At 39.2% G+C, this 24,288-nt stretch overlaps 1 non-coding gene across 1 annotated transcript; it reads right to left on the bottom strand.

Moving 5' to 3' along the window:
• Positions 1-5,258: 5,258 nt before the first annotated feature.
• On the bottom strand, positions 5,259-5,366 carry LOC112774188 (small nucleolar RNA R71). The gene has a single exon (XR_003188687.1). It is a non-coding gene; the product is annotated as a small nucleolar RNA R71 (small nucleolar RNA).
• Positions 5,367-24,288: the final 18,922 nt, after the last annotated feature.

Genomic DNA, 24,288 nt, shown 5'->3' with positions numbered 1-24,288 from the left:
GACAAGGTTTAGACTTTCTGGATCCCAGGAATGCTGCCTCTTGTTCTAGCCTATACCACGAAGATACTAATCTCACGGACTTGGTCTGTGTATTAGATATCCAAGAGAATATACTCCGGCTGTCGTGCAATGACTACGTTGAACATCATGTAGACCGCTTGTGGTTGTCAGGCACGCGGATCTTGGCTAAGCGAGTACTGAAGATAGTGAGTGATTGTCACGGGTCACCCCTTCAGTCTGACTTAACTGAATTAAGTACAAGAGTATATCTTGGAGAAGAAGTAGGCATGAATTAAAAGAAAAACCATAGTACTTGTATTAATTCATGAAGAACAGCAGAGCTCCACACCTTAATCTATGGGGTGTAGAAACTCCACCGTAGAAAATACATAAGTGAAAGAAGGTCTAGGCATGGCCAAATGGCCAGCCCCCAAACGTGTACAATATGATGAGCTAGATGATGAAAGTCATCAAAAAGTCTTTAGATAATTCTCTAAAAGTAGTTTTTATACTAAACTAGTTACTAGGGTTTACAGAAATTGAGTAACTAAGTGCAGATAGTGCAGAAATCCACTTCCGGGGCCCACTTGGTGTGTACTTGGGCTGAGCATTGAAGCTTTTTTGTGTTTAGGCTGTTCATGAAGTAAAACGCCAGCTGGGGTGCCATTTTGGGCGTTTAACGCTAGTTTTAGTGCCAGTTCTGGCGTTTTACGCTATAATTCCTTGGTGTGCGTTTGGACGCCAGTTTGGGCCATCAAATCTCGAGCAAAGTATAGACTATTATATATTTTTGGAAAGCCCAGGATGTCTACTTTCCAACGCAATTGAGAGTGCGCCAATTGGACTTCTGTAGCTCCAGAAAATCCATTTCGAGTGCAGAAGGGTCAGAATCCAACAGCATCTGCAGTCCTTTCTCAGCTTCTGAATCAGATTTTTGCTCAGGTCCCTCAATTTCAGCCAGAAAATACCTAAAATCATAGAAAAATACACAAACTCATAGTAAAGCCCAGAAATGTGATTTTTGAATAAAAACTAATAACAATATAATAAAAAGTAATTGAAACATACTAAAAACTACATAAAAATAGTGCCAAAAAAGGTATAAATTATCTGCTCATCACAACACCAAACTTAAATTGTTGCTTGTCCCCAAGCAACTAAAAACAAAATAGGATAAAAAGAAGAGAATATACAATAAATTCTGAAAACATCTACGAAGATCAATTTTAATTAGATGAGCGGGGCTAGTAGCTTTTTGCTTCTGAACAGTTTTGGCATCTCACTTTATCCTACGAAGTTCAGAATGATTGGCATCTATAGGAACTCAGAATTCAGATAGTGTTATTGATTCTCCTAGTTCAGTATGTTGATTCTTGAACACAGTTACTTTATGAGTCTTGGCCGTGACCCTAAGCATTTTGTTTTCCAGTATTACCACCGGATACATAAATGCCACAGACACATAACTGGGTGAACCTTTTCAGATTGTGACTCAGCTTTGCTAGAGTCCCCAATTAGAGGTGTCCAGAGCTTTTAAGCACACTCTTTTTGCTTTGGACCACGACTTTAACCGCTCAGTCTCAAGCTTTTCACTTGACACCTTCACGCCACAAGCACATGGTTAGGGACAGCTTGGTTTAGCCGCTTAGGCCAGGATTTTACTCCTGTGGGCCCTCCTATCCATTAATGCTCAAAGCCTTGGATCCTTTTTATTACCCTTGCCTTTTTGTTTAAAGGGTTATTGGCTTTTTGCTCTTGCCTTTTGGTTTAAAGAGCTGTTGGCTTTTTCTGCTTGCTTTTTCCTTTTTTTTCCTTTATTTTTTTCTCGCCATTTTTTTCGCATATATAATTTTTTTCTATTCACTGCTTTTTCTTGCTTCAAGAATCAATTTTATGATTTTTCAGATCCTCAATAACATTTCTCTTTTTCCATTATTCTTTTAAGAGCCAACAAATTTAACATTCATAAACTTCACTATCAAAAATATGCACTGTTCAAGCATTCATTCAGAAAAACAAAGAGTATTGCCACCACATCAAAATAATTAAAATATTTTAAAATTCAAAATTCATGTACTTCTTGTTCTTTTTCAAGTAAAAACATATTTTTTTATTTAAGAAAGGTGAAGGATTCATAGGGCATTCATAACTTTAAAGCATAGGCACTAGACACTAATGATCATGTAATAAAGACACAAACATAGATAAACATAAAGCATAAAAAATCAAAAAACAAAAAAATAAGAACAAGAAAATTAAAGAACGAGTCCACCTTAGTGATAGTGGCTTGTTCTTCCTCTTGAAGATCTTATAGAGTGCTTGAGCTCCTCTATGTCTCTTCCTTGCCTTTGTTGCTCCTCTCTCATGGCCTTTGGTCTTCTCTAATTTCATGGAGGATAATGGAGTACTCTTGGTGCTCCATTCTTAGTTGCTCCATGTTAGAACTCAAATCTCCTAAGGAGGTGTTGAGTTGCTCCCAATAGTTGTGTGGAGGGAAATGCATTCCTTGAGGTATCTCAGGGATTTCTTGATGAAGAACTTCCTCATGCTCTTGTTGAGGTCCATGAGTTGGCTCTCTTGTTTTCTCCATCCTTTTTTTAGTGATGGGCTTGTCTCCTTCAATTAGGATGTCTTCCTCTATGACAACTCCAACTGAATTGCATAGGTGATAGATGAGATGAGGGAAAGACAACCTTGCCAAAGTGGAGGGCTTGTCTGCCACCTTGTATAGTTCTAGAGATATAATCTCATGAACTTCTACTTCCTCTCCAATCATGATACTATGGATCACGATAGCCCGGTCCACAGTAACTTCAGACCAGTTGCTAGTAGGAATGATAGAGCGTTGGAAGAACTCCAACCATCTCCTAGCCACGGGTTTGAGGTCAGGCCTTCTCAATTGAACCGGCTTGCCTCTTGAGTCTCTCTTCCATTGTGCTCCTTCCACACAGATGTCCATAAGGACTTGGTCCAACCTTTGATCAAAGTTGACTCTTCTAGTGAAAGGGTGAGGATCTCTGATAAACCATTATTTTATGGTTTATATTGTGTTTATTTGAGTGGTTTTTATCAAGTCCTTACCCACTTATTCATATGATTTGCATGATTTTACAACTCCTTCCTAGTTTAGTTCTATGGTTGAAAACTTGCTTCCTAGAAGTCTTTTAGTTGTATATTTTAATTCTCCTTTAAACCATTCGATGCCGTGATCCATGTGTTAAGTGTTTCAGGCTTCATAGGGCAGGAATGGCTTAGAGAATGGAGAGGAAGCTTGCAAAAATGGAAGGAACACAAGAAACTAAGGAGATGACCACCAAGCTTCGACGCGCACGCATGGCTCACGCGTGCGCGCAAAATGGAGAAAATCGCAGTAACGCGTGCGCATACCTGATGCGTACGCGTGGATTGGAGTTCTGCAAAGCGACGCGAGCACGTTCTTGATGCGAACGCGTGACACGCCAAAATGACCAGCGACGCAGACGCGTGACCGACGCGTTCGTGTGACATGTGCGATCTGCAGAATTAACAGAAAATGTTAGGGGCGATTTTGGGCTGTATTTTGACCCAGTTTTCGGCCCAGAGACATAGATTAGAGCCAGGGAACATGCAGAGACTCAACACACATTGACACATTCTCATTAGGATAGTTTTTAGGTTTTAAATCTGAATCTAGAGAGAAACTACTCTTCCTCTAGATTTGCTTTACATTCATAGTTTATGCATTTGCTTTGGATTTTGGACATTGAAGAGTCATTACCTCCGTTGAAGATACATGTTCTAGTTTGTTTCCTATTTCTTTACTCTTTTTATTTATCTCATTTGGCTTGTTACTTAGTCTTCTATGTTCAGAGTTACAATTGGATTATTTTCATGGATTATTAATGGAAAGGATTATTTTTAATTTTTAATCTCTATTTTATTTAATTTATTATGTATTCTTATATTTTTATGAGCATTATATTCATGTCAAGGGAGTAGATCATCTACTTGACATGGGGGTTGATTAAGAGAAGACACTTGAGTTGGAATGCTCAAGTGCTTAGTTGAATTGGACGTTGTTGGCTAATTATGTATCTACTAATACTAGACCTTCCCAAGAGAGAGGACTAGGACTTGCGGATAAGATTTAGCTCAATCACTTGACTTTCCTTTATTTAGTAAGGGTTAACTAAGTGAAAACAACAACCTCTTTATACTACACTTGAGAAGATTCCAACAAGGACAGAACTTCCAATTAATCATTCCCCCAGTCAAGGCTTTTTATATTAATAATAATTCTTAGTTTTATTGCTTTAATTTACAAGTATTTAATTAATCATTATTCAACCCAACTTTCTCGGAAATTCCTGATTAGTAAATTAGCACCCATTTCTGCAACTCGTTGGGAGACGACTTGGGACTCATACTCCCAGTATTTTATTCTAAATTTTGTGACATCATTTTTTAAATTGATGAGGCAGATCTTAGCTGATTGAGAACTATACTCACAATGTATCCATATTTTGATTTCTTAATTAGCCGACTTCTGCCCTCTCGTCAATTTTTGGCGCCGTTGCCGGGGAGTTGCAATACTGTGCTAAAATTATTAATTAGTGTACATATTTTTATTTTTATTTGCATATTTTATTTTTATTTTGCTACCATGAGCTATATGTTTTTCTCATTGAATGACGTGTTCATTGCCTGATCCGAGCTTAGCCCCATTTGATCATGAAATTGAAAGAACACTTTCACGTATTAGGCGAGCTCGACGTTGGCTAGCCTCTGAGGGCGGTGAAGTGATTATTATCGATTCACCAATCTCATCTGAGGGCGAATCTGAACTGCCATCCGAGAGCAAAACAAGCTCATTTACTACTGATTCTGTTAATTCACGTGCAGATAACATGGCAGCACCTAGGAGGATTACTCTCCAGGAAGCTGGAGCACCAGATTTTACACTGTAGCCGTATCAAGTGCATCACCCAACTCTGGCTGCAGATTTTGAACTAAAGACTGCACTAATCAACTTGATGCCTAAGTTTCATGGCTTACCTGCTCAGGAGCTAATCAAGCACCTTAGGAATTTCCAGACAGCCTGTTCTACTGTTAGGCGTAATGGTGCAGATGAAACTTCTATTCTGCTAACTGCCTTTCCATTTTCTCTTGTGGGAAAGGCGAGGGAGTGGTACTACTCCCAACCTGAAGCGACTGTTACCAACTGGGATACGCTCAGGAGAGAATTTTTGGAAATATACTTTCCAGCTGAAGTTACAGATAGACTGAGGAAGGAGATCTCCTGCATTGTTCAAGGTGAATCGGAGACTCTCTATGAGTACTGGGAGCGTTTTAAGAGTCTTCCAGACGCATGTCCCCATCACATGATTGACAGACTAGTGTTGATCAGCTACTTCACTCAAAGAATGAAGCCTCAGGATAAGACCACACTGGATGGTGCTAGTAATGGTTCTATGAAAAAGTACAAGACCGCAGATGAAGCATGGAAACTGATCAGCGATTTAGCTGAGTCCACGAGGAATCATAGGTACAGACACGGTCATTCCAAAGCTGTTGCAGAGGTTTCCTCTAGCAGTAAAACTACTACTCTTACATAGAGTATATGTGAAATGACCAACCTACTGAAGCAGATGCAGTTAAATCAATAACAAGCTCAGCCTCCCCCACCACAACAAAGCCAACAGTTAGTCCCACAGAGAGTATGCAGAATCTGTGCTGATTATAGTCATTATACTGATGAATATCTGCAGCTCCAACATGAAGACAACACTGTAGCAGCCACTCATAACTTCTATGACCGCCCGAATCAATGATACAATCAACAAGACAGCAACTACAACCAAGGTGGCAACTTTAACCAAGGATGGCAGGACAACTCCAACCAAGGTTGGAGAGATAATTCTAACCATGGCTGGAGGGATAACTATAACAGAAGAGGCAGAGACAACAATAGAAACCAGAGGTGGAATAACAATAACAACAACAGGCAGCAGAATCAGAACCAACCTTACAGAGCATCTCACCTAAGACAGTCCCAAGGACCCCAGCACAACCAACAACAAGTTCCTCAGATCACTTATTCTAATTCCTCATCAAATGACGAGATACTCTGTTCTCTTGTACAAGGACAACAAGACATGCAGACACAGCTGAACTTTACTTTAAATGGTCTGACTGCCACTTTACAGGCTCTCGTCTCCAGGATAGATTCATTGCCTAATTCCAACAACCAACCTTCAAGCTCCAGTAGAATTCCTTCTCAACCCCTATCTAATCCCAAGGGTGGCATCAATGCCATCACTTTGAGGTCCAAAACCACATTGTAGGAGAGGAACCATGAGGAGCCAAGCCCACCAGAACACGCCCCAGCTGAGGAGGTGGTGGAGGTGGAAGATGCTGAAGAGGAAGAGGACGTCCAGGACATGGTTGAAAGAGAAGAAGCTCAACCACAGAAAGAAGCACCAAAGGATACAGAAGCTGCAAGTAGTGCCCTTCCTATTCCATTTCCACAGCTTGCAAGGAAGCCCATAAAGCAGATAGAACTTGATCTCAAAATGGTAGAAATATTCAAAAAGGTTGAGGTAACTGTTCCTCTTTTTGATGTTATTCAGCAGGTACCTAAATACGCAAAGTTTCTAAAAGATTTATGCATACATAAAGATAAAATTAATGAATTAGAAACTATTCCTTTAGGTAGTTCTATATCTGCTTTAATGGGGGGTATACCTGAAAAATGTAATGATCCAGGTCCATGTATGGTAAACTGTACCATTGGAGGTGTAATATTTTCTGACTGCATGTGTGATTTAGGGGTGTGTGTTAGTATAATGCCATTGTCTATATATGATACTTTGAGGCTCCCTCCCTTAAAAAGGTCGGCATCTCGTTTTGTGTTAGCAGATAAAAGCATTATTACAGTGGTTGGAATTGCTGAAGATGTATTAGCGAGCATTAAGGGGCTCACATTTTCCATTGACTTCTATATCCTGGAAATGCCCCTTAATAACTCAGGAAGGCCATCATCAATCCTTCCTGGAAGACCATTCCTGAAGACTTCAAAGTTCAAGCTGGATGCATTCTCAGGAACTTACTCCTTTGAGATAGATGGCAGAGCAGTGAAGTTCAATTTAAATGAAGCTATGAAGCACCCTCCGGAAGATTATTCTATCTTTCAGTATGATATTATTGATGAAACTGTAGCTGAGATTCACCAAGAAGAATTAGAAAATAAGCACTTGGAGCAAGGTCCAAGTGTGGGGACACTAACTGAGCACAATGAGGACACTTTGCCATTATCACTAGCCCCGGAAGATCCAGAACCTAGCCATGAGAAGAAATTGGAATTAAAGCCCCTTCCTCCACACCTCAAGTATGCTTACCTTGAGGATAAGCAGAAGTTCCCAGTGATCATTGCAAGGGAACTCACTTCTCAATAGGAAGAACAGCTGCTTAGTGTACTGAGAAAACATAAGAAAGCAATTGGATGGAGCTTGGCAGATATAGTAGGCATCAGCCCTCAAGTTTGTGAGCACAGAATATTCCTAGAAGAGGGAGCAAAGCCTGTCTGTCAGCACCAGAGAAGATTGAATCCCACCATCTTAGAAGTTGTCAAGAAAGAAGTGACTAGGCTACTTGAAGCAAATATCATTTATCCCATCTCAGACAGTGAATGGGTCAGTCCAGTTCAAGTAGTGCCCAAGAAGTCTGGAGTCAAAACAATAAGGAATGAGCATGGAGAGCTTCTGACAACTAGAGTGTAGAATTCATGGAGGGTTTGCATTGACTATAGGCGTCTCAACCAAGCCACTCGCAAGGATCACTACCCCTTGCCATTTATTGATCATATGCTTGATCGCCTGTCAGGTAAATCCCATTACTGCTTTTTAGATGGTTATACAGGCTATTTTCAAATTCATATAGCTCCTGAAGATCAAAAAAAACTACTTTTACATGTCCTTTTGGAACTTATGCTTATAAGAGAATGCCCTTTGGTTTATGCAATGCACCAGCCACCTTCCAAAGGTGTATGATGAGTCTTTTCTCTGATCTTATTGAGAACTGTATGGAGGTTTTTATGGATGATTTTAGCGTATATGGTGATTCATTTAACCTTTGCTTGGATAGTTTATCTAGAGTATTAGACAAGTGTGTTAGTTCAAACCTTGTGTTAAATTTTGAAAAATTTTCATTTTATGGTAAAATAAGGAATTGTACTAGGACATGTTGTGTCTAATACTGGCATTTATGTAGATCCAGCAAAGGTGGATGTTATTTTTAGTTTACCTTACCCCTCCTCCGTGAGGGAAGTCCGTTCGTTCCTAGGCCATGCAAGTTTCTACAGGAGATTCATTAAGGACTTCAGTAAGGTAGCATTACCTTTATCCAGATTGCTGCAGAAAGATATTGAGTTCGAGTTTAGTGAGGATTGCATGCAAGCATTTGATAAGCTAAAGATCGCTGGTGCACGAAATTGTGATCTCTGATAATGGCGCTGAAAACTTGGTACGCGTAATTGTGATTCACACTTTTATTCACAACTCCGATGCAACTAACCAGCAAGTGCACTGGGTCGTCCAAGTAATACCTTACATGAGTAAGGGTCGATCCCACGGAGATTGTCGGCTTGAAGCAAGCTATGGTCATTTTGTAAATCTCATTCAGACGGATTCAAATGGTTATGGAGAATTGATAATTAAAAGATAAATAAAATATAAAATAAGATAGAGATACTTATGCAATTCATTGGTAGGAATTTCAGATAAGCGTATAAAGATGCTTTGTTCCTTCTGAACCTCTGCTTTTCTATTGCCTTCATCCAATCATTCATACTCCTTTCCATGGCAAGCTGTATGTTGGGGATCACCGTTGTCAATGGCTACCGTCCGTCCTCTCAGTGAAAATGGTCCAAAATGCACTGTCACCGCACGGCTAATCATCTGTCGGTTCCCACTCATGCCGGAATAGGATCCATTGATCCTTTTGCGTCTGTCACTACGCCCAACACTCGTGAGTTTGAAGCTCGTCACAGTCATCCCATCCCAGATCCTACTTGGAATACCATAGACAAGGTTTAGACTTTCCGGATCTCAAGAATACTGCCCATGGAGTCTAGCTTATACCACGAAGACTCTAATATCTCGGACTCAGTCCCCTGTATTAGATATCTAAGAGATATACATTCAAGCTTGTTTTCATGTAGAATGGAAGTGTTTGTCAGGCACACGTTCATAAAGTGAGAAGGTGATGAGTGTCACTTGATCATCACATTCATCATGTTCTTGGATGTGAATGAATATATTAGAATAAGAATAAGCGTGAATTGGATAGAAAAACAGTAGTACTTTGCATTAATTCATGAGGAACAGCAAAACTCCACACCTTAATCTATGGGGTGTAGAAACTTCACGGTGGAAAATACATAAGAATAAAAGGTCTAGGCATGGCCGTGAGGCCAGCCCTCAAAACGTGATCAAGAGATCAAAAGATGAACTAAAGATGAAAATACAATAGCGAAAGGTCCTATTTACAATGAACTAGTAGCCTAGGATTTACAGAAATGAGTAAATGATGCAGAAATCCACTTCTGGGCCCACTTGGTGTGTGCTTGGACTGAGCATTGAAGCTTTCACGTGCATAGGCTTCTCTTGGAGTTAAACGCCAGCTTTTGTGCCAGTTTGGGCATTTAACTCCAGCTTTTGTGCCAGTTCTAGCGTTTAACGCCAGAAAATGGTCTCTGACCGGCATTTTGACGCCAATTTGGGCCATCAAATCTCGAGAAAAGTATGGACTATTATATATTTCTGGAAAGCCGAAGATGTCTACTTTCCAACGCAATTGAGATCGCGCCAATTGGGCTTCTGTAGCTCAAGAAAATCCATTTTGAGTGCAGGAGGGTCAGAATCCAACAGCATCTGCCGTCCTTTTTCAGCCTCTGAATCAGATTTTTGCTCAGGTCCCTCAATTTTAGCTAGAAAATACCTGAAATCACAGAAAAATACACAAACTCATAGTAAAATCCAGAAATGTGATTTTTATTTAAAAACTAATAGAAATATAATAAAAACTAACTAAAACGTACTAAAAACTACCTAAAAATAGTGCCAAAAAGCATATAAATTATCCGCTCATCAATCGCCCTGACTCAAGCTCCAATTGTGAGAGGACCTGACTGGAGCCAGCCTTTTGAGATTATGTGTGACGCCTCCAACCATGCAGTAGGAGCGGCGCTGGCTCAGCGCGAAGGTAAGGATCCTTTTGTAATTGCTTATGCGTCTAAGACCTTAGACGCTACTCAGTCTAATTACACTACTACTGAAAAAGAGCTTCTTGCTACTGTTTTTGCTCTGGATAAATTTCAAGCCTATTTACTTGGTACTAAGGTAGTAGTGTACTCAGACCACGCAGCTCTAAAGTATTTATTAGCTAAAAAGGAGTCCAAACCAAGGCTAATACGTTGGATACTACTGCTGCAAGAATTTGATTTAGAAATTAAGGATAGGAGTGGTAACCAGAATTTAGTGGCAGACCACTTGAGTCGCCTTGAGCACATTAAGGATGACTCCACTCCTGTAAATGATACTTTCCCATTTGATAGCTTACATGCAGTATCCGAAGTAGTCCCTTGGTATGCACCTGTAGCTAATTATCTAGTTAGCCACACTTTCCCTCCACATTTTACTAAGCATCAGAGAGACAAGCTGAAAAGCGAGTCCAAATATTATATATGGGATGACCCATATCTATGGAGGTGTGGTGCTGACCAGGTAATTAGACGTTGTGTACCTCAATCAGAATTCTAGTCCATTTTAGAGGTCTGCCACTCATCTGAGAGTGGTGGACATTTTGGCCCTCAAAGAACAGCTAGAAAAATCTTAGACTGTGGATTCTGGTGGCCTACTCTTTTTAAAGATGCTGCTGAATTTTGTAAATCTTGTTCTCCTTACCAAAGATTTGGTAATATATCCAAGAGGGATGAGATGCCTCAACAAATTATGCTTTTCTGTGAAATTTTTTATGTTTGGGGCATTGACTTCATGGGTCCATTTCCAAACTCTAATGGCTACTTTTATATACTGTTAGCTGTGGATTATATTTCTAAATGGGTGAAAGCGATTTTTACCCGTACTGATGATGCTAACACTGTTGTTTTCTTTGTTAGAAACCATATTATTTGTCGCTTTGGATCACCATGAGCAATCGTGAGCGATCAAGGCACCCACTTTTGTAACAGGAGACTAACAGGATTACTGAAGAAGCATGGGATAGTTTACAAAGTAGCAACAGCTTACCATCCCCAAACCAATGGACAAGCAGAAGTCTCTAACAGAGAGATTAAACGTATTCTGGAGAAGATAGTAAAGCCTCATAGGAAGGACTGGAGTGCCAGGCTACAAGATGTACTCTGGGCATACAGAACAATATACAAGACACCCATTGGGATGAGCCCCTTCCGCTTAGTATACGGAAAGACTTGCCACCTTCCAGTAGAGGTGGAGCACAAGGCTTTCTAGGCTGTGAGGGAGTGCAACATGAATTTCGAGGAAGCCGGTGCTGAAAGAAAGCTGCAACTAGCAGAACTGGAGAACCTTCGCCTAGAAGCATATGACAACTCCAGGCGATACAAAGAAAAGATGAAGGCTGTCCATGACAAGCACATAAAAAGGAGAGAATTCAGACCAGGAAAGTTAGTTCTTCTTTATAACTCCAGACTGAGGCTCATGCCAGGTAAACTGAGATCAAAATGGGAAGGTCCATACAGAGTAGAAAAAGCAGAGTCATACGGAGTTTTTCACCTGCGTCACCCTTTTAGCTCCAAATTCATCAAGGTCAATGGACATCGCCTAAAGCTTTATCATGGTGAGAAGATGAAGGACCACAAAGAACTAGAGGTTTTCCTCTTGGAAGACCCACCAACAGAAGCAGAATGAGCCTGAAGACCGTCCAACTTAAGGACGTAAGAGCAAAGTGCTAGGAGGGAGACAACCCACCATGGTATGATCGTTCCGTTTCAGTCTTAGTTTTATTTTACTTTATTCTCTTTTGTTTTTGTTAATGACTCTTCTAATAACCTCTGCATATAGTCTGCATTTGCATTCGCATTCTGCATAAAAAAAAAAAGGCACGCGACGCGTCTGCGTCAAAGGAGAATTAGCGAAAAGGGGATTTGAACAGAAAGTCTCGCGGGAGCATGGCTGGAAGCGTGCCTTTGGCACCAATGCATGCATGCGAACGCATCCCTGACGCGTCCGCGTTGTTTGCAAATCCAGCCCTCCACGCGTGCGCGTCACCCACGCGCACGCGTGACCCCGCGAAATCGACGTAAATGGATGTATGGCAGAAAGTTGTGATGGAGTGGGGCTAGAACCATGCTAGAAGTACAAGCCCTATCACGCGAACGCGTCCCCCACGCGTCCGCGGCATTTTTTGAAGTAATGCCATTCACGCGTGCGCGTCACCCACGCGCACGCGTCACCCAAAAATTTTGGCAATTAAGCGTCTGAGACAGAGAGTTGCGCGAGCGCGCGGCTGCTCTCGCGCCACTAGCATAATTCAAGTCACGCGTCCGCGTGACCGACGCGTTCGTGTCACTTAAAAATTTTGCAATTTACGCGCACGCGTGACTCACGCGTCCGCGTCACATGCGACTCACAGTTTTACTAGATCAGCGCCAGAATATCCTATCTTTTCCCCAAATCCTATTTTTCTCTTTTCCTTTCTTATTTCTTTCTTCTTCCTTCTTTCTTCTTTTTTCCTTCTCACTTTTTACTCTCTTCCCCCCCCTTCTTTCTTCTTCACACTCATCATCAAGGTTCTTTTCTTTTCTTCTTCCCTCTTTACTTTTCTATTATTATTATTATATCTTTATTTATGTCTTCTTCTTCTCTTTCTTTTTACTTTCATTATCTATGTTTTCTTTTTCTTTCTTTTTCTTTTTAACCCTTTTTAATTGGTGTTGGAAATTTATTTGGGTTATTATTTTCTATATTTTGCTTGTGGATTATTAAGGAATTATTTGACAATTATATATTACTCCTAAAAGGGTTGCTTGCATGTTCAAATTTAATTCTTTCAACAACATATTTACCATGCATGCTAAGTGTTTGTGAAAAAGCCTGTATGGCATTATGCATTATTTTTATATTATTCTATTCTACTATTTTGATGCATGTTTTTCACAAAACCCCTTTTTATATTTCATTCATTAAATTTAATTGTCATTACAAATAGATTGTTAGTTTGAAAGAGTTGGTAATCTAACTTGGACATTGAATGCTTGATCTATGCTACTCATGCCTTTACCGGCATGCCAATAAACATCTTGCATTTAATTGTCATCACATGCACTTGCTATATTTCCATTGATGTACTTTTCACATGTAGTTGCAACCATGTGTTAACGACATCCTTCTTTACCGTGCATTGATTATCATTTGTTATGTTCCATTCCTTGCTCTAAACTTTAAGTTTCACAAGTTCCTTTCCTTTTCCTTTTTAGGATGGCCACCAAGAAGGATAAAGAGAAAGCTACTCCCAAACCACCATCAAGGAGAAACAAAAAGAGCATTAGCTGTGGAGACACCTTCAACAGCGGTAAAACCCTCAACAAAAAGAATCAAGAGGATCCTCAAGGTCGACGAAAAGGAGAAAGCCTTCCCAGCAAAGGACACTGCGCGGTTCACTAACCGCTACTGTGAGCAGATGTTCCCCATTCTGGCAGATAGGAACTATAACAATGAGCGCCTTCTCATCCTCCCAACCCACATTGTTAAATTTGTTGAGCCCCGCATTGAACGAAGAGAATGGGGATTCCTACGGAGACAGCCACGATAGGTTAATCTATTATGGGTAGTTGAATTCTACTCCAATTTTCACTTGCCAACCCTGCAGTCTATCTATGTCCGTCAGAAGTAAGTCCCTATAACTGAAGAAGCCATTCATCGAGCTTTAGATCTTCCCCCTGCTCTAGAAGGATTAGACGCATTCCAAGAAGCCTCACTCAAGCGCCAGACATACAAATTTGACTGGGACGCCGTTCTCAGAGTTATAGCACAACCTGGCAGCAGATGGACCTATGGATACCATCGCTCCCAACCTAAAGGGATATTGGATTCAGCACTTACCTTGGAGGCTCAGGTATGGGCACAGATTATGTCCCATTACATCTTTCTGAGCACTCACGAGTCCTCTTTCACTGCAGACATGGCTGTTTTACTCTGGTGCATCCTTACAGACCAGCCCCTCAACTTACCAAGACACATCCGGAATGCTATGGAACACGTACAAATTGCGGGCAACCTCCCTTTTTCTACCTTGATTTCAGATCTAGTCTCAGCAGCCGGAGTCTCCTACAGAGCTGGGGACACCAAAGCCATGCTTCCACGGGATGATCAGTACGTCCCTAACGGGAAATGTATCAGACCTCCAACAGCCACTACCAGCCAGCCTGAAGACTTGGCTGAAGACATCCTTCCTTCCATAACACAAGCACCCACAACAAATCAGCTGCTCCATCAGATACTTGAAAGGTTGGACCGGCAAGACCAGAAGGCAAAGCTACGAGAGTGCCATAACCAGCGCCGATTCACATTCCTCAAGGAGCTACTTATGGGAAACCACAGCCCTGAGAAAGACCCAAACACCCCAGACTCTACTTCATTCACCAGCACAGGGAGCCATGACAGTCCTGGTTGTGGAGATACTGCTACCAGTCTCCCTTTGTTCCTGACAGATGGCACCGAGGACTGTGCAAAGCCTTAAGTGTGAGGAGGTCGATCAGTACCTGACTTCCAGAGGTAATTTCTCTTCCCTAACACCAATAAAATAGGATATTTATTTATTTTTTCTTTTTATTAGGATAGGATAAATTGCATAGTAATAGGTTATTTGCATGCATGTTCTACTTGATTGAAAAATAATTAGTTTCTTTTATGACCCTATTTTTTTGAAAAATTTCACTAATTTAAATCAAAATTTTTGTGTTAAATTTGTTTGAAGTTGTAATTGGAACATAGTTTAAAAAGCTAAGAACACACAACTCGTAAGATTTTGAGCTTAATTACATGGTTACATTATTTAACCATGATTTTATTCTTGTGTGTTTACTTTTCTATGACTGTGATTTATACTTTGTTTCATCCTATATGTCCAATGTTTAGTATATTTATATGCATGTATATGATTGAGTCCATCATTTGTTTTAACTCACTTATCCCAAATAAGCCTACCCTTCCATTTACCTTTGTTAGCCACTTTGAGCCTTTTAATCCCATTTGTTCTATATTTTACCACGTCACTAGCCTTAAGCAAAAAAATAATTAATTATCCCAAATTGAATCTTTGGTTAGATTAAGATAGAGATTGTGTGTTAATTAAGTATGGAAAAACTGTGGGAACATGGGTTAATAAGGGAATGTATCATGTTTCTAATTTATTTGAATATTGGGAATTTGGGAACCTACTCATGTGAAACCAGAAAAATTAAAAATTCATGTGCATTGATAAGTTCTGTTTATTTTTCTATTAAAAAAAATATTCAATAAATAAATAAGTAAATAAGGGGACAAAAAAATTACCCAAATGTTAAGTTAAAAGATCAATGCATATGTGATATAAGTTCAAAGAAAGGTTGAAGCATGAGTATGTAATGCAAAGTGGGAAATTTTGGGTAGCTAGGCATGAAATTAGAAATTATATAGAGTGTATGTATGTTAGGTGAGAGCTTAGGTTAGTCAAAGATTCATATTTTAGCTCACTTAGCCATATATACACCCTCACCCTTACCTTAGCCCCATTACAACCTTGAAAAAGACCTCATGACGTTTGCATTGGTACATTAAACATTGTTGATTGGTTAGGTGAAAAACAAAGTTTAGAAAGCATGATTAGAGAAGAATGGAGTGATTACCCTATACACTAGAGAGACTAGAGTGCACATACACCATCAGTGAGGGTTCAATGCTTGATTCTATGTTCTCTGCTTTCATGAGCTATCTTCTTACAAGTTTACTTGTTTTCACTGTATAATTTGAATTAGTGGAATTTGATTTATATTTGTCTTGAAGAACTTATTTGCTTTTTAACCAAGTAGAAAAAATCACATAGTTGCATTCATATATATAGGTTGCATTGCATTGCTTGAGTCTTACTTTTCCCTACTCATTTATTTTATCTCCTTCAGATAAGCATGAGGACATGCTAATGTTTAAGTGTGGGGAGGTTGATAAACCATTATTTTATGGTTTATATTGTGTTTATTTGAGTGGTTTTTATCAAGTCCTTACCCACTTATTCATATGATTTGCATGATTTTACAACTCCTTCCTAGTTTAGTTCTATGGTTGAAAACTTGCTTCCTAGAAGTCTTTTAGTTGTCTATTTTAATTCTCCTTTATACTATTCGATGCCGTGATCCATGTGTTAAGTGTTTCAGGCTTCATAGGGCAAGAATGGTTTAGAGAATGGAGAGGAAGCTTGCAAAAATGGAAGGAACACAAGAAACTAAGGAGATGACCAGCGAGCTTCGACGCGCACGCATGGCTCACGCGTGCGCGCGAAATGGAGAAAATCGCAGTGACGCGTGCGCGTACCTGACACGTACACGTGGATTGGAGTTATGCAAAGCGACGCGAGCGCGTTCTTGACGCGAACGCGTAACACGCCAAAAAGACCAGCGACGCAGACGCGTGACCGACGCGTACGCGTGACATGCGCGATTTGCAAAATTAACAGAAAATGCTGGGGGCGATTTTGGGCTGCATTTTGACCCAGTTTTTGGCCCAAAGACACAGATTAGAGCCAGGAAACATGCAGAGACTCAACACACATTGACACATTCTCATTAGGATAGTTTTTAGGTTTTAAATCTGAATCTAGAGAGAAACTACTCTTCCTCTAGAATTGCTTTACATTCATAGTTTATGCGTTTGCTTTGGATTTTGGACATTGAAGAGTCATTACCTCCGTTGAAGATACATGTTCTAATTTGTTTCCTATTTCTTTACTCTTTTTATTTATCTCATTTGGGTTGTTACTTAGTCTTCTATGTTCAGAGTTACAATTGGATTATTTTCATGGATTGTTAATGGAAAGAATTATTTTTATTTTTAATTAATTTTCAATCTCTATTTTATTTAATTTATTATGTATTCTTATATTTTTATGAGCATTATATTCATGTCAAGGGAGTAGATCCTCTACTTGACATGGGGGTTGATTAAGAGGAGACACTTGAGTTGGAATGCTCAAGTGCTTAGTTGAATTGGACGTTGTTGGCTAATTATGTATCTACTAATGCTAGACCTTCCCAAGGGAGAGGACTAGGACTTGCGGATAAGAGTTAGCTCAATCACTTGACTTTCCTTTATTTAGTAAGGGTTAACTAAGTGAAAACAACAACCTCTTTATACTACACTTGAGAAGATTCCAACAAGGACAGAACTTCCAATTAATCATTCCCTCAGTCAAGGCTTTTTATATTAATAATAATTCTTAGTTTTATTGCTTTAATTTACAAGTATTTAATTAATCATTATTCAACCCAACTTTCTCAGAAATTCCTGATTAGTAAATTAGCACCCATTTCTGCAACTCGTTGGGAGACGACCTGGGACTCATACTCCCAGTATTTTATTCTAAATTTTGTGACATCCTTTTCTAAATTGATGAGGCGGATCTTAGCTGATTGAGAACTATACTCACAACGTATCCATATTTTGATTTCTTAATTAGCCGACTTCTGCCCTCTCGTCAATTTATGGCGCCGTTGCCGGGGAGTTGTAATACTGTGCTAAAATTATTAATTAGTGTACATATTTTTATTTTTATTTGCATATTTTATTTTTATTTTGCTACCATGAGCTATATGTTTTTCTCATTGAATGACGTGTTCATTGCCTTATCCGAGCTTAGCCCCATTTGATCCTGAAATTGAAAGAACTCTTTCACGTATTAGGCGAGCTCGACGTCGGCTAGCCTCTGAGGGCGGTGAAGTGATTATTATCGATTCACCAATCTCATCTGAGGGCAAATCTGAACCGCCATCCGAGAGCAAAACAAGTTTATTTACTACTGATTCTGTTAATTCACATGCAGATAACATGGCAGCACCTAGGAGGATTACTCTCCAGGAAGCTGGAGCACCAAATTTTACACTGCAGCCGTATCAAGTGCATCACCCAACTCTGGCTACAGATTTTGAACTAAAGACTGCACTAATCAACTTGATGCCCAAGTTTCATGGCTTACCTGCTCAGGAGCTAATCAAGCACCTTAGGAATTTCCAGACAGCCTGTTCTACTGTTAGGCGTAATGGTGCAGATGAAATTTCTATTCTGCTAACTGCCTTTCCATTTTCTCTTAAGGGAAAGGCGATGGAGTGGTACTACTCCCAACCTAAAGCGACTGTTACCAACTGGGATACGCTCAGGAGAGAATTTTTGGAAAAATACTTTCCAGCTGAAGTTACAGATAGACTGAGGAAGGAGATCTCCTGCATTGTTCAAGGTGAATCGGAGACTCTCTAGGAGTACTGGGAGCATTTTAAGAGTCTTCCAGACGCATGTCCCCATCACATGATTGACAGACTAGTGTTGATCAGCTACTTCACTCAAAGAATGAAGCCTCAGGATAAGACCACATTGGATGGTGCTAGTAATGGTTCTATGAAAAAGTACAAGACCGCAGATGAAGCATGGCAACTGATCAGTAATTTAGCTGAGTCCACAAGGAATCATAGGCACAGACACGGTCATTCCAAAGCTGTTGCAGAGGTTTCCTCTAGCAGTGAAACTACTGCTCTTACACAGAGTATATATGAAATGACCAACCTACTGAAGCAGATGCAGTTAAATCAACAACAAGCTCAGCATCCCCCACCACAACAAAGCCAACAGTTAGTCCCACAGAGAGTATGCAGAATCTGTGCTGATTATAGTCATGATAGTGATGAATGTCCGCAGCTCCAACATGAAGACAACACTGTAGCAGCCACTCATAACTTCTATGACCACCCGAATCAAGGATACAATCAACAAGGCGGCAACTACAACCAAGGTGGCAACTTTAACCAAGGATGGCAGGACAACTCCAACCAGGGTTGGAGAGATAATTCTAACCATGGCTGGAGGGATAACTATAACAGAGGAGGCAGAGACAACAATAGAAACCAGAGGTGGAATAACAATAACAACAACAGATAGCAGAATCAGAACCAACCTTACAGAGCATCTCACCTAAGACAGTCCCAAGGACCCCAGCACAACCAACAACAAGTTCCTCAGATCACTTATTCTAATTCCTCATCAAATGACGAGATACTCCATTCTCTTGCACAAGGACAACAAGACATACAGACACAGCTGAACTCTACTTTAAATGGTCTGACTGCCACTTTACAGGCTCTCGTCTCCAGGATAGATTCATTGCCTAATTCCAACAACCAACCTTCAAGATCTAGTAGAATTCCTTCTCAACCCCTACCTAATCCCAAGGGTGGAATCAATGCCATCACTTTGAGGTCCAGAACCACATTCCAGGAGAGGAACCATGAGGAGCCAAGCCCACCAGAACACGCCCCAGCTGAGGAGGTGGTGGAGGTGAAAGATGCTGAAGAGGAAGAGGACGTCCAGGACATGGTTGAAGGAGAAGAAGGTCAACCACAGAAAGAAGCACCAAAGGATACAGAAGCTGTAAGTAGCGCCCTTCCTATTCCATTTCCACAGCTTGCAAGGAAGCCCAGAAAGCAGATGGAACTTCATCTCAAAATAGTAGAAATATTCAAAAAGGTTGAGGTAACTATTCCTCTTTTTGATGTTATTTAGCAGGTATCTAAATACGCAAAGTTTCTAAAAGATTTGTGCATACATAAAGATAAAATTAATGAATTAGAAACTATTCCTTTAGGTAGTTCTATATCTGCTTTAATGGGGGGTATACCTGAAAAATGTAATGATCCAGGTCCATGTATGGTTAACTGTACCATTGGAGGTGTAATATTTTCTGACTGCATGTGTGATTAAACGCCAGTTCTGCTACCTTCTCTGGCGTTAAACGCCAGTCTGTTGCCCCTTTCTGGCGTTTAACGCCAGCCAGACACCCTTTTCTAGCGTTAAACACTAGTCTATCTGCCATTTCTGGCGTTTAACACCAGCCAGATGCCAAACACCCTTTTCTGGCATTAAACGCCCAGAATGCTGCCCATTCTGGCATTTAACGCCCAGAATGCTGCCAGGCTAGGCGTTAAACGCCCATTCTGTTATCCTTACTGGCGTTTATAAGCCTATCCTCCAGGGTGTGCTATTTTTTTATGCTGTTTTTAATTCCGCTTTAATTTTGTAGTTGTTTTTGTGACTTCACATGATCATCTACCTAAAGAAAACATAAAATGACAATGGAAAATAAATAAATATAATTAAATAAAATTGGGTTACCTCCCAACAAGTGCTTCTTTAATGTCAATAGCTTGACAGTGAGCTCTTAGAGAGCCTCACAGAGATTCAGAGCTTAATGGTGGCCTCCCAACACCAAACTTAGAAGTTGAGTGTGGGGGCTCTGTTTGACTCTGTATTGAGAGAAGCTTTTCATGCTTCCTCTCCATGGTTACAGAAGAAGATCCTTGAGTCTTAAACACAAGGTAGTCCTCATTCAATTGAAGGACTAACTCTCCTCTGTCCACATCAATTACAGCTTTTGCTGTGGCTAGGAAGGGTCTTCCAAGGATAATGTATTCATCCTCATCCTTCCCAGTGTCTAGGATTATGAAGTCAGCAGTGATGTAAAGGTCTTCCACTTTCACTAAGACATCCTCTACAAGTCCATAAGCCTGTTTCCTTGATTTGTCTGCCAATTCTAGTGAGAATTTGCAGTTTATACCTCAAAGATCCCTAGTTTCTCCATTACAGAGAGTGGCATGAGGTTTATACCTGACCCCATGTCACACAGAGCCTTCTCAAAGGTCATGGTGCCTATGGTACAAGGTATTAAGAACTTTCCAGGATCATGTTTCTTCTGAGGTAATTTCAGTTGAATCAGATCATTCAGTTCATTGATGAGCAATGGAGGTTCATCCTCCCAAGTCTCATTACCAAATAGCTTGGCATTTAGCTTCATGATTGCTCCTAGGTACAAAGCAACTTGCTCTTCGATAATATCTTCATCCTCTTCAGATGAGGAATACTCATCAGAGCTCATGAATGGCAACTGTAAGTCCAATGAAATCTCTATGGTCTCTGTATGAGCCTCAGATTCCTCTGGTTCCTCATGAGAGAACTCCATAGTGGCCAGTGGATGTCCATTGAGGTCTCCCTCAGTGGAAATCACTGCCTCTTCCTCCTCTCCAGGTTCGGCCATGGTGGACAAATTGAAGGCCTTGCACTCTCTTGTTAGATTCTCTTCTGTATTGTTTGGGAGAGTACTTAGAGGAAGTTCAGTAACTCTTTTACTCAGCAGACCCACTTGTGCCTCCAAATTTCTAATAGAGGACCTTTTTTCAGTCATAAAACTGTGAGTGGTCTTACTTAGATCAGAGATTATGGTTGCTAAGTCAGAGAGGCTCTGCTTAGAATTCTCTGTCTGTTGCTGAGAAGATGATGGAAAAGGTTTGCTATTGTCAAATCGTGGCTTCCCACCATTATTATTGAAGCCTTGATTCGGCTTCTGCTGGTCCTTCCATGAGAAATTAGGATGATTCCTCCATGAAGGGTTGTAAGTGTTTCCATAGGATTCTCCCATGTAATTCACTTCTTCCATTCCAGGATTCTCAGGGTCATAAGCTTCTTCTTCAGAAGAGGCCTCTTTAGCACTGCCAGATGCAGCTTGCAATCCAGTCAGATTTTGAGAAATCATATTGACTTGTTGTGTCAATATTTTATTCTGAGCTAATATGGCATTCAGAGTATCAACATCAAGAACTCCTTTCTTCTGAGTCATCCCATTATTCACAGGATTTCTTTCAGAAATGTACATGAACTGGTTATTTGCAACCATGTCAATGAGTTCCTGGGCTTCTGTAGGTGTCTTCTTCAGATGAAGAGATCCACCAGCAGAGTGGTCCAATGACATCTTGGATAATTCAGATAGACCATCACAGAATATACATAAGATGCTCCATTCTGAAAACATGTCAAAAAGACACATTCTGATCAATTGCTTGTATCTTTCCCAAGCTTCATAGAGGGATTCACCTTCCTTCTGTCTGAAGGTTTGGACTTCCACTCTAAGCTTGCTCAACTTTTGAGGTGGAAAGAACTTGGCCAATAAAGCATTGACCAACTTTTCCCAAGAATTCAGGCTTTCTTTAGGTTGTGAGTCCAACCATGTCCTAGCTCTGTCTCTTACAGCAAAAGGGAAAAGCATAAGTCTGTAGACCTCGGGATTAACCCCATTGGTCTTAACAGTGTCACAGATTTGCAAAAATTCAGCTAAGAACTAATGAGGATCTTCCAAAGGAAGTCTATAAAACTTGCAATTCTGCTGCATTAGAGAAACTAATTGAGGCTTGAGCTCGAAGTTGTTTGCTCCAATTGTAGGAATTGAGATGCTTCTTCCATAGAAGTCAGAAGAGGGTGCAACAAAGTCACCAAGCATCTTCCTTGCATCTCCACCATTGTTGTTGGGTTTGGCCATGTCTTCTTTTTTTTCAAAAATTTCTGTAAAGTTTTCTCCAGAGAGTTGTGCTTTAGCTTCTCTTAGCTTCCTCTTCAGAGTCCTTTCAGGTTCAGGATCAGCTTCAACAAGAATGTCTTTATCCTTGTTCCTGCTCATATGAAAAAGAAGAGAACAAAAAAGAATAGGAATCCTCTATATCACAGTATAGAGATTCCTTTATATGAGTAGAAGAATAGAAGAATGAGGTAGAGAGAGAATGAGAAAAATTCAAACACAGAGAGAGGGAGAGGATTCGAATTATAAGAAGAGAAGTCTTAGTAAATAAATAAAATAAATAGAGAGAAAAGAGAGGGAGAGAATTCAAATTTTAATTTTAAGAAAAGAAAAATATTTTTTGTTTTTATTTTAATTTTAAGTTAGAATTCGAATTTATTAAAAGAGATAGAATTAAAATTTAAAACAATTAGTTAATTAAAAGATTTTTGAAAAAGGTGTTAATTATTTTCGAAAATTAGAGAGAGAAAAGTAGTTAGATGATTTTGAAAAAAGATAAGAAATAGTAAAATAAAAAGTCAAGTAGTTAATTGAAAAAGATTTGAAAATCAATTTTGAAAAGATAAGAAGTTAGAAAAGATTTTGAAATTGATTTTGAAAAAGATATGATTGAAATTTATTTTGAAAAAAATTTGAAAAGGAAATTAAAAAGATTTGATTTTTTGAAATTAAAGTTGATGACTTGACTAACAAGATATTAGAAGATATGATTCTAGAATTTAAAGATTGACCCTTTCTTGATAGGCAAGTAACAACTTGAAATATTTTTTTGAATCAAAACATTAAATGTTAGTAAGTTTTCGAAAATTATGAAATAAAATTAAGAAAAAAATTTTGAAAATCAATTTTAAAATTTTCGAAAACATTAAAGGAAAAAATGAAAAAGATTTTGAAAATTTTTAAAAAGAATTCGAAAATATTAAAAGAAAATTGAAAAAGATTTTATTTTGAAAAGATAGAATTTTTAAATTGAAATTTATGAGTAAAATAAGAAAAGATATATTTTTTATTTTTGAATTTTTAATGATGAGAGAGAGAAACACCAAATTGAAACAAAACATAAAAATTTAAGATCAAAACAACTAATGCATGCAAGAATACTTTGAATGTCAAGATGAACACCAAGAACACTTTGAAGATCATGATGAACACCAAGAACATATTTTTAAAAATTTTTAAGAAAAGAAACACATGCAAGACAACTAACTTAGAAATTTTTAATATTTAGACCCTATGAATTCGAAAATGCATATGAAAAACAAGAAAAGATACAAAACAAGAAAATTTAAAGATCAAATAAAGAAAATTATCAAGAACAACTTGAAGATCATGAAGAACACAATGCATGAAATTTTCAAAAATTTTAGGAAAAATTAAAGACATGCAATTGACACCAAACTTAAAATTTGATACTAGACTCAAACAAGAAACATAAAATTTTTTGTTTTTATGATTTTATTAATTTTTTTTTTTTGTATTTTTCGAAAATTATGTTTGAAAAAGAAGATAAAGAAATTCAAAATTTTTAATAAGAATTCCAGGATTCATACCATGTTGATCTAAAGCTCCAGTCCAAGAAATTAGACATGGCCAATGGCCAGCCAAGCTTTAGCATAGAATTATAAATGAGAATCC

Source organism: Arachis hypogaea, chromosome 18 (assembly GCF_003086295.3).
Source record: "Arachis hypogaea cultivar Tifrunner chromosome 18, arahy.Tifrunner.gnm2.J5K5, whole genome shotgun sequence".
NCBI classification, from domain to species: Eukaryota; Viridiplantae; Streptophyta; class Magnoliopsida; order Fabales; family Fabaceae; genus Arachis; species Arachis hypogaea.
This window is presented reverse-complemented; position numbering and strand designations above follow the sequence as displayed.